We start from the raw sequence: 8,739 nt of genomic DNA, 5'->3' as shown, positions 1-8,739 counted from the left end.
ACTGTCCTTTTTCTTTCTCAGGTTTTCTATTTTTCAATAACTTCATAAGGCTCACCAACAAAAACTACTTGCTCTGTCTTTGAATGTTCAGGTTTAAAACATCCTGTCAAAATTAATTTTGTTTTAGAATATACATTTTTTTTTAAGCTGATGTTTTTTTTTTTTTTAACAAGAAACTCATGTTGATTATAAAACCCTGCATTCAATGTCTAAGGAATGGGTAGGAGATACAGTTTGATCCCCTGCAGCAAGACGTAAAAATTGTGTTGCCATACTCTTCTCACCATGAGCTCAAGTGCAATTACTAACTCATCATCACAGTTCAGTAGGTAGATATATGTATGCACAAGTTAAAGTGAGAGAACACATTTTAAGCTTTGTTAACATCTATACTCCCACATTAGATGATCCCTCTTTTTGGAAAAATGTCACTACTAAAATAATAAAATTAGACAATGCTCCTGTCGTCATTATTTATTAGATCCTTCTCCTGCTTTCAAAATCTGGTCCACTAAATCATACCACATTTTGAAGTAATTTCTTTCTGATACTAAATGTATTGCATTTTGGAGATTGGCCTACCCTACAAAGAATGTACCTTCTTTTCGAATGTGCATTCCCCTTTTTCTAGGTTTGATAACTTCTTGTCCTCATGTCCTATACCACATAATTACTGACTCTACCATACAGCCTATTACAATTTCTGACCATACTTTAATTTCCTTCTCTATATCGTTATCAAACACTTGCCCTACCAATACGAGATGGAGAATGAACTCTGAAATAGTTCTCAATCCAACTAATTCCAAACAATTGGTATCTGTCATAAATATTTATTTTATTAACAATAACTCTACACATAATTCCTAAATTATTAATTGGGATGCATGTAGGGCACTTGTTCGAGGAACCACAATAACTATTGTAGCTCATCTGTCCACACTAGAGAAACACATAGCAGATCTTTAAAGGCCTTTTATTTCTTCATGAGATCCACAATACAAATCTCATCTTCAGAAGTACAGGTATGAATATAACAACATGCTAAGTAAAAGAGCATGATTACTTATTTCAAAAGAAAAATCAAACATTAATTTCTCCTTAAACAAATTTGGCTGAATTTTAGCAAACTAGCTAGACATTAAAAAAGAAAAAAACTCAAATACCTGCCATTAAGAGGAATGATGGTACCTTACTTACCACTACATAGGAGATATCAAAGGAGTTTTTATCTTTTTATACCTTCCGGTATTATATGCCTACAATCTTACAGGATGATGTAATTAATACATTCCATAAAACCTACCAACTACCGCACATTTCTGAGGCAGATTGACTCAGTTTAGAAATTCTGATTGTTATTCAAGAAATTAACACAGCCATCAAATCACTAAATTCCAGTCAACCAGCCCAGATGGCATCCAGCTGAATTTTACAAATGCTTTCAAACCCATCTCCCTCCTATTCTACTCTTATTATTTACAGAATTCCAAAATTCTTCTTTGATGGGTAGTTCTTTTAACGAGGCCACCATTATTTTACTACCAAAACCAAGTAAAGATTCTACTTTGGTTCCCAATTATCTTCCTACATCCCTTATTAATTAACCCCGGGCATAGCTTGTAGAGTGCAGCAAGGCGGAGTTGCATGGAGTTGGGGGAAAACTCTATGGAACTCCGCTCCGCCACCTGCCTCCACTCCGCCTAAATTATAATACTACTACACATAAATTAAAAAGACTAAAAGTCACTTACCTTAAAACGGTCATCAACGCCTTAATAACATCCAGGCTTGATTATGGAAATGTGCTATATCTGGGGGCAAAAAAGGCAACGATCCACAGATTGCAGACAGTGCAAAACGCGGCGGCGAGACTGTTATGGAAAATCCCTATTTCCTCATCAACCTCCAAATATATCCGGGAGTTACACTGGTTGAGAATAGAGAATAGGATTACATTTAAATCACTGTGCTTTATGCATAAGATTTCCACTAAAAATGCTCCCAAGTACCTACAAAAACTAGTCCGTCCCTATCATCCCTCCCGGACTCTTCGATCTGCAACAGCTAATCACTTTGTTATTCCCAAAATAAAATTATCACGCATGGGTGGAAAATCCTTTGCATTTCTTGGATCCTCACTTTGGAATGCTATGCCACACGCAATACGTAATGAGGTGAGTTATATGAAATTCAGAAAAGCCTTAAAAACTTGGCTGTTTAACATCTGAAAATGCCTTGTCCTGTAACACTCCACTGAATCATTAGCGACGGGAAACCCTTTGTTGGGTAGCTGTTGCGCTATATAAGTAAAATAAATAAATAATAATAAATAAATAAATTACCTTGTTGTGGTGTCCCCGGGCTACCCTCCTCCTTCTCCTCGCCATACATCTTGCATGAACTGCACATGTGCGCTCGCGCATGCGCAATTCCCACAAAGAAATGTGCATGCACGCGCGCATGGGCAGTTTGTGCAAGATGTACGGCGAGGAGGAGGAGGTCAGCCCAGGGATGCCTTAACAAGGTAAGTGACTTTTATTTTTTTTAAATTATGTGTAATAGTATTTTAATTTAGGCGAGGTGGAGGCGGGGGCCCAATTTAGCAGGGGGCTGGCAAACTCCGCTCCGCTGCGGAGTCAGAGTTTTTTTCCCTTCTCCGTGTTCTCAGAGGAGCGCAGAGAAGGGAAATTTCCGCAGACTCTGCTGGCGGAGCGGTATTCTCCGCCCGTGCCTACTTATTAACCAAAATTGCAAAATTAACGCCAAAACCTTAGCAAACAAGTTCTCACTCATTCTCTCCTCAATTTTCATCCTGACCAAACAGGCTTTATGAAATGTACATTGGCAGCTCATAACACCCATTTACTGTGCCATATTCTTTATTTTGCTAAGGATCTTAATTACCCAGTAGGCTTATTAGCCTCAGATGTGTAGAAAGCATTTGATCAAGTCAATTGGCAATTTCTATTTAAACAATAGAAACAATTAATTTTGGTCCCACATTTTCAAATATGGTTCAAACATTATACTCAGCACCATCTGCTTCCATTTATATTAATGGCACCCTTTCGATTCCTTTCAATTTATATAGCGGTACGCTCCAAGGTTGCCCACTATCCCCGTCAATATTTCTTAGTGCCATTGAACCTCTCTTATGCTCTTTCAGCATTAATGAGCAATATACTGGTATTGTTTTTAAAAATACCAATCTTGAGGTTTCTGCTTATGTTGATGATGTTTAATTATATGTGAATGATCCTGTACTTCTTTACCTGTTATTCTTGATATTATTCAACAGTATTCAGATGTCTATGTTTTTTCTTTAAATATCAATAAAACTGAATTCTTGCCATTAAATATTGGATGTAACTCTGCAATGATAGAGCACATACCAACATCATATGGTCACCATTGACACTAACATACCTGGGGATTACCTTTGCTGACTCTATTAAGAATACAATTGCAACTAATTGCTCTTAAATACTAACCGCCATTAAAGAGAAATTAGATACATGGTCAAACCTTCACTTAAATTGGTATGGTCGTATTGAAGCACTTAAAATTACCATTTCCCTTAGGATTCTCCCCTACTTTCTTTATCAAACTATATACTATAAACTATATACAATAATTACAAAACGTATTTGGAATTAGAAACTTGTTTGTTTTAGTCTTAAAACTTTACAAATTCCCAAATATGATGGGGTATTGGCTTACCTGAAAAAAAAAGTACTACATCCTTTTCCTTTGCCTGCTTTTTTAACAATGGCCAACAGCAAATTTGGTAAAATGTCAACCGTTATTGCAACCTCTAAAACTACACTCCTATCTTTTGATGAAAACTTTTCTATTAACATTAAATCATCTAAAAAAGTTTACCTTTAGGTTAGTCCCAGACTAAGATTCAACAAACATATTTCTTTCTGGAGCTCATGGTTTAATGCTGGTATTTTTTTTTATTACTGATATTTGTCAAGGAATTTTGATCTATTCCTTTGACAAGTTATGCACCAAGTACCATTTACATCAATCTGAATTTCCTAAATACGAATTACTCTGTAATATGATCCATCCTTAATAGTTATTCTGATTCATCACCTTCTGCTAAATTATCTAAAATGGTGTTCTATATCAGACTGTTTAGCCGAACAGGACATATAGCTTCTAAAGTGTATAAAAAACGTTCTGCTCATCTTTCTCCGTTTATGGCTCTGAATCAAAAATGGTCTTCAGATATAAAAATCTACAAATTTACAATGGAAATCTATCTGGCTATCTAATGTCGCTAGCTCTCTCCCAGCCACTCTGAAACAAACTAGGCAAAATGCTGGCTCTCACAATTCTTAACATGGCACTAACCTGTCACAAAATACTGGCACACTGGGGTTAATTCTTGGCATAAAGGGCACCAAGGATAAATACTGGTACTGGCACACCAGAGGTAATTCCTGGCATATAAGGCCCAAGTGGAGAAATGCGGGCATACTTGAGGAAATCCTTGGCATGAGGACACCAGTTGCAAAATCCTGGTACTAGCACTGCGGAGGCAATTTGGTGCACAAATATGGTAACCTGGCATATGGGAGGGTAATACCTATGACAAAATGCTGTCCCTGGCATACTGTCATGTTTGACATAAAGGGAACCTACGTTAGTAGTGTATAGTGATACCTTCCCTTCAAGCTGGCCGCAAAAGTGACAGCTCTGGCAGCAAAATCCTGGCCTTAAATGTGACAGGTCTAGTCTTAAATTTGACAGGCCTAGTCTTAAACTTCTGGCCTTAAATTTGACAGATCTGGCAGGAAACCCTGGCCTTTAATTTGACAGGGCCTGGGCGCAGACTGTTGGTCTTAAACAGGCCTGGTTTTAAAAGGGGGGTGACATGTAGGGATATTCCCAAGAAGTAACAGGTATGGCTGCAAAACATGAGGTAATTGTGTATATGTTTAAAAGTGCATAGGAAAGTGTGTGGCTGTAGGCTGGAAATGTCTGTGCATGTTTAAAACTGGGGGACTGTAGACAGCTGCAGGCTGAACAGCTGCGGGGCAGTCCTGAGTCCCAAGCCCAGTGTGTGGGAGGTGTTTTTTTTAATGTTTGAAAAAAGGGTCTTTCTGTAGAAGTAACTGATTGTAAAAGGGGAGCTTTTAAAATGTAGTTGATGGGAAACCCATAGTATGTTTTAAAAAGCACAAACCATGTTCACTTTTCCAAGGAAGGCTTGGGCCTGTTATAAAATAATAAACCACAGCCACCCCTGAGCTTTGAAATGTTGAAAAAGACAGATGTCGTGTAGAGGCAAAGCTGCCCATGAGAACCTGAAACAGGGTGCCAGCTGTTAGGATGCAATTCACACACCCCCAATGCCCCTGGTCCCAAACTTGACAGCTCTGGCAGGAAAGACGACAGCCTAGTCCCAAACTTGACATGCTGGCAGGAATTTTGACAGGCTAGTCCCAAACTTGATATGCCTGGCAGGAAAGATGACATGTGATGGGTTTAGTGCTGGGACAAGAGCCGGTTCCCGGGGGTCCCTACGTCCCAGGAGCAGGACCAAACAGCTTTAACATATGAGGATCATTATAAAAATGTCCAGAAGATTTAGATATGTTTTCGATGGCCACCCCAGCACCGGTGATAACCCTACTGTTCCCAAGATAGGCCATGAGTGTAAGTAACAGATGTATACAGCATAAACTGTACAAGGATAGAAAAAAAAAAGTTCCCCTCCAAAGACCCCCATGACATTGCTCTAAAGCCCCTCAAGTCATAAAGGGTGTGGGGGCTTCTAATAAGCATGCATTGACAGGTATAAAAAGGCCCCCTTAAGGAACACTGCCAAACACCCATTCAAAAAACCTCTGGGAGGGACTGGCGTGGATTGCTTTTGCTGCACCTTGTGGACTCCTTCACCAACAACCAAGTCAAGAAACCTTTGGGAGTACCTGGCCTGGATTGTGCCTTTGGGAGTACCTGGCCTGGATTGTTTTGCTGCACCTTGAGGATTTCTGCACCAACAGGCCCTTCAACACCCTTGGGGAGTGACTTGCGTGGATTGTCTTAGAGGCACAGAGCCAACCCTTGGAACTTAAGGCAAGAATGGACCTGAGCAACTTCTCCCAAATTGAAGCCGCCCGTGACAGTTTAAGGAAGGTAAATAAAGCATGGCGCAAGGATGTAGGTTTATGTGGTATTTAAAGAATACAAAACTGTAGTTTTGAAAATGCTAAATAGTACTTTGTAAACTGTTAATGTTTAAGGCGATGTGTTGTGTTTAATGTGAATAATGTTGCCAATGAAGTTTTTTACAAGACATGAAATGTAATGTAAATGTATTTAAAATGAATAAAGGCGGTGTTGAAGGCTTGAGTTTAAAGCTATGTATGTATGTATTTAATGTTAATAGGGGTGGTGTTGTGCGGGCTGGCGCAGAGTTTGAGGGGTGTATGTTTAAGGTACAAAATGCAGGGGTCTTAATAGGGTCCAGATGTAGAAAGTAGCGTACTTTGCAACACATAGAAATATTGTATATGTAGTTCACTAATGCTTTAAGTGTGGCAGAGCTCAAACACGTAATAAACAAGGGTACATATAAAATAAATAAGGCCTTTTTTTTGTACTCAACAAGCCGTTGTAATTTGCTTGTCAGAAGTATGGGTCTGCATCCTTGCAGGAGAGCCTGTAGGGGGTAGGTTAGAGTTGGAGGGGTCCAGGGTCAATGGGGGCTCTGGGTCCATGAGTGCTTCATTTTAAAAATAGCCCAAAGAGCCCTCTTGTAGTTGGAGTTGGCCGGGGTGTGGGGGCTCCGGTGTCCACGGGGGGGCTCATGGGGCCCTTGTGCTGCTTATTTTATAATCAAATACCCCGAGCCCGCTTCTCCATGGCGCTGCTCGGGGGTGCTGGGGCGTGGGCTGTGTGTCCCGGGGGCGCTGTGGGGCCCGAGTTCATACTTTTTGCCGCTTTTATCAAATACCCCCGAGCCCGCTTCTCCATGGCGCTGCTCTGGGGGTGCTGGGGCGTGGGCTGTGTGTCCGGTGGGGCTCTGTGGGCCCTAGTTCAGACTTTTTGCTGCTTTTTTTTAATAAAATTGCCCCGAGCCCGCTTGCGGCTGGCGCTGCTTGGGGGTGTGAGGGTGCTGTGAGGCTGTCCCGGGGCCTCCGTGGGCCGCTTGCGGATTCTTTCTTTTTTTAAAAAAAAATGCCCCCGAGCCCGCTTCTCCATGGCGCTGCTCGGGGGCCCTGGGGGCGGGCTCCGGGTGTTCTCTGGGGGAGCCGTGCCCCGTTTGCCGTTTTTAAAAAAAATTCCCCTCGAGCCCGCTTCTCCATGGCGCTGCTCGGGGGTGTGAGGGTCCTGATTTCCTGGGGCTCCGGGCCCCCGAGTGTCGATTTTGCCGCTTTTTTGTTTGAAAATGCCCCCGAGCCCGCTTGCGGCTGGCGCTGCCCGGGGGTGTTGTGGGGTATGGGCTCTGTTGTCCTGTGGGGCTCCGGGCCCCCGAGTGCTGAGTTTGCCACTTTTTTTTTAAATAAAAAAATGTCCCCGAGCCCGCTTCAGCAAGGCGCTGCCCGGGGGATGTCTGGGGCTGGGCTCCGTTGCTGGTGTTCCCCAGCCGCAGGGTTCAGCCATTTTCCATGGATCCCACGTGGATCCCCAGGGGCTGTGGAGGCATGGCGGCTGTGAGGCTTCCCCGGAACTGCCTAACAAAGCCCGCCCCCTTTAGTGATGTCAACACTCTTCACTGAAGGGCCATGGCTTGCCCTGCAGCCTCGATGGGTGTTTTTTTATTTATTGAGTAGCGCAAACTTTACCAGAAAGGGGTCAGAGCGCTTCACAATAGGCCCAGTAGTGATACAAGAGGAAACAAATACATAAGCAAACGTTAAGTTACACGGATCAAAAGTGACAATAGTGAGCAACCAAAATACAAGAGGTAGCAATCGGTACATTACAGGAGAAAAAGTGAAATGTGTGCAGGTTACAAAAACGTACAAAGTACCAGTAGAGGTATAATACTGCAATAAATGGCAGACACTCCAGCATAAGAATAAGCGCTATGTAGGCAATTGTAGTGCTGGCGCAAGTATCAAAAGCATGCCAAATGTAAGAGGGCGCAAGCAGGGTGTTACAAGAGATAAGTGACATGTTACAAAAGAGTACCAGGTACATAGGGCAGTGGTTACAGACCATGCTGGACAGGTGTATCTAAGTCATTTACCTGTGAGCATAGGATATGGCGCAGGTTGTTTCTTTTAAACATATGTTTTAGCGCAGCACATGCAACGCTTTTTTAAAAATGTGTGTTGTTGTTGCACCCACCAGCCACCCTTGTAAATGTATACCTGAATTGTTTGAAGTTGTGATACTTTTGTTTAAGAAAGGTGCTTTTAAAACAGGTGCTTTTTTTGTTGTTGTTGTTTAATACAGATGCAAGACTCTGCAAAAGCAGCCGTAACCAATGTACCCCCGGCGCTGGACACCCCTGTAATAACTAGCAACGCCGTAGACTTGACAACCCCGCAGTCAGGTATATATATTTTGAGTTGTGTAGTTCTACGTAGTTTTGTACACCAATCTCTCAAAAGTTCCCTTTTTTCTAATGTGGGTCTCATGTATGTATACTTTTACAGCTTATGATCCCGACCTACAACAAGTTTTTGAAGATCTTATGGTGTACCTCGAGGCTCAAGGAGCTGTGAACAGTGTGCAAAACACTTCAGTTCCCACAAGTAAATAAAAAGA

The sequence above is a fragment of the Lissotriton vulgaris genome, chromosome 7 (assembly GCF_964263255.1).
Source record: "Lissotriton vulgaris chromosome 7, aLisVul1.2, whole genome shotgun sequence".
Lineage (NCBI taxonomy): Eukaryota > Metazoa > Chordata > Amphibia > Caudata > Salamandridae > Lissotriton > Lissotriton vulgaris.
Note: the sequence above shows the minus strand (reverse complement) of the source record.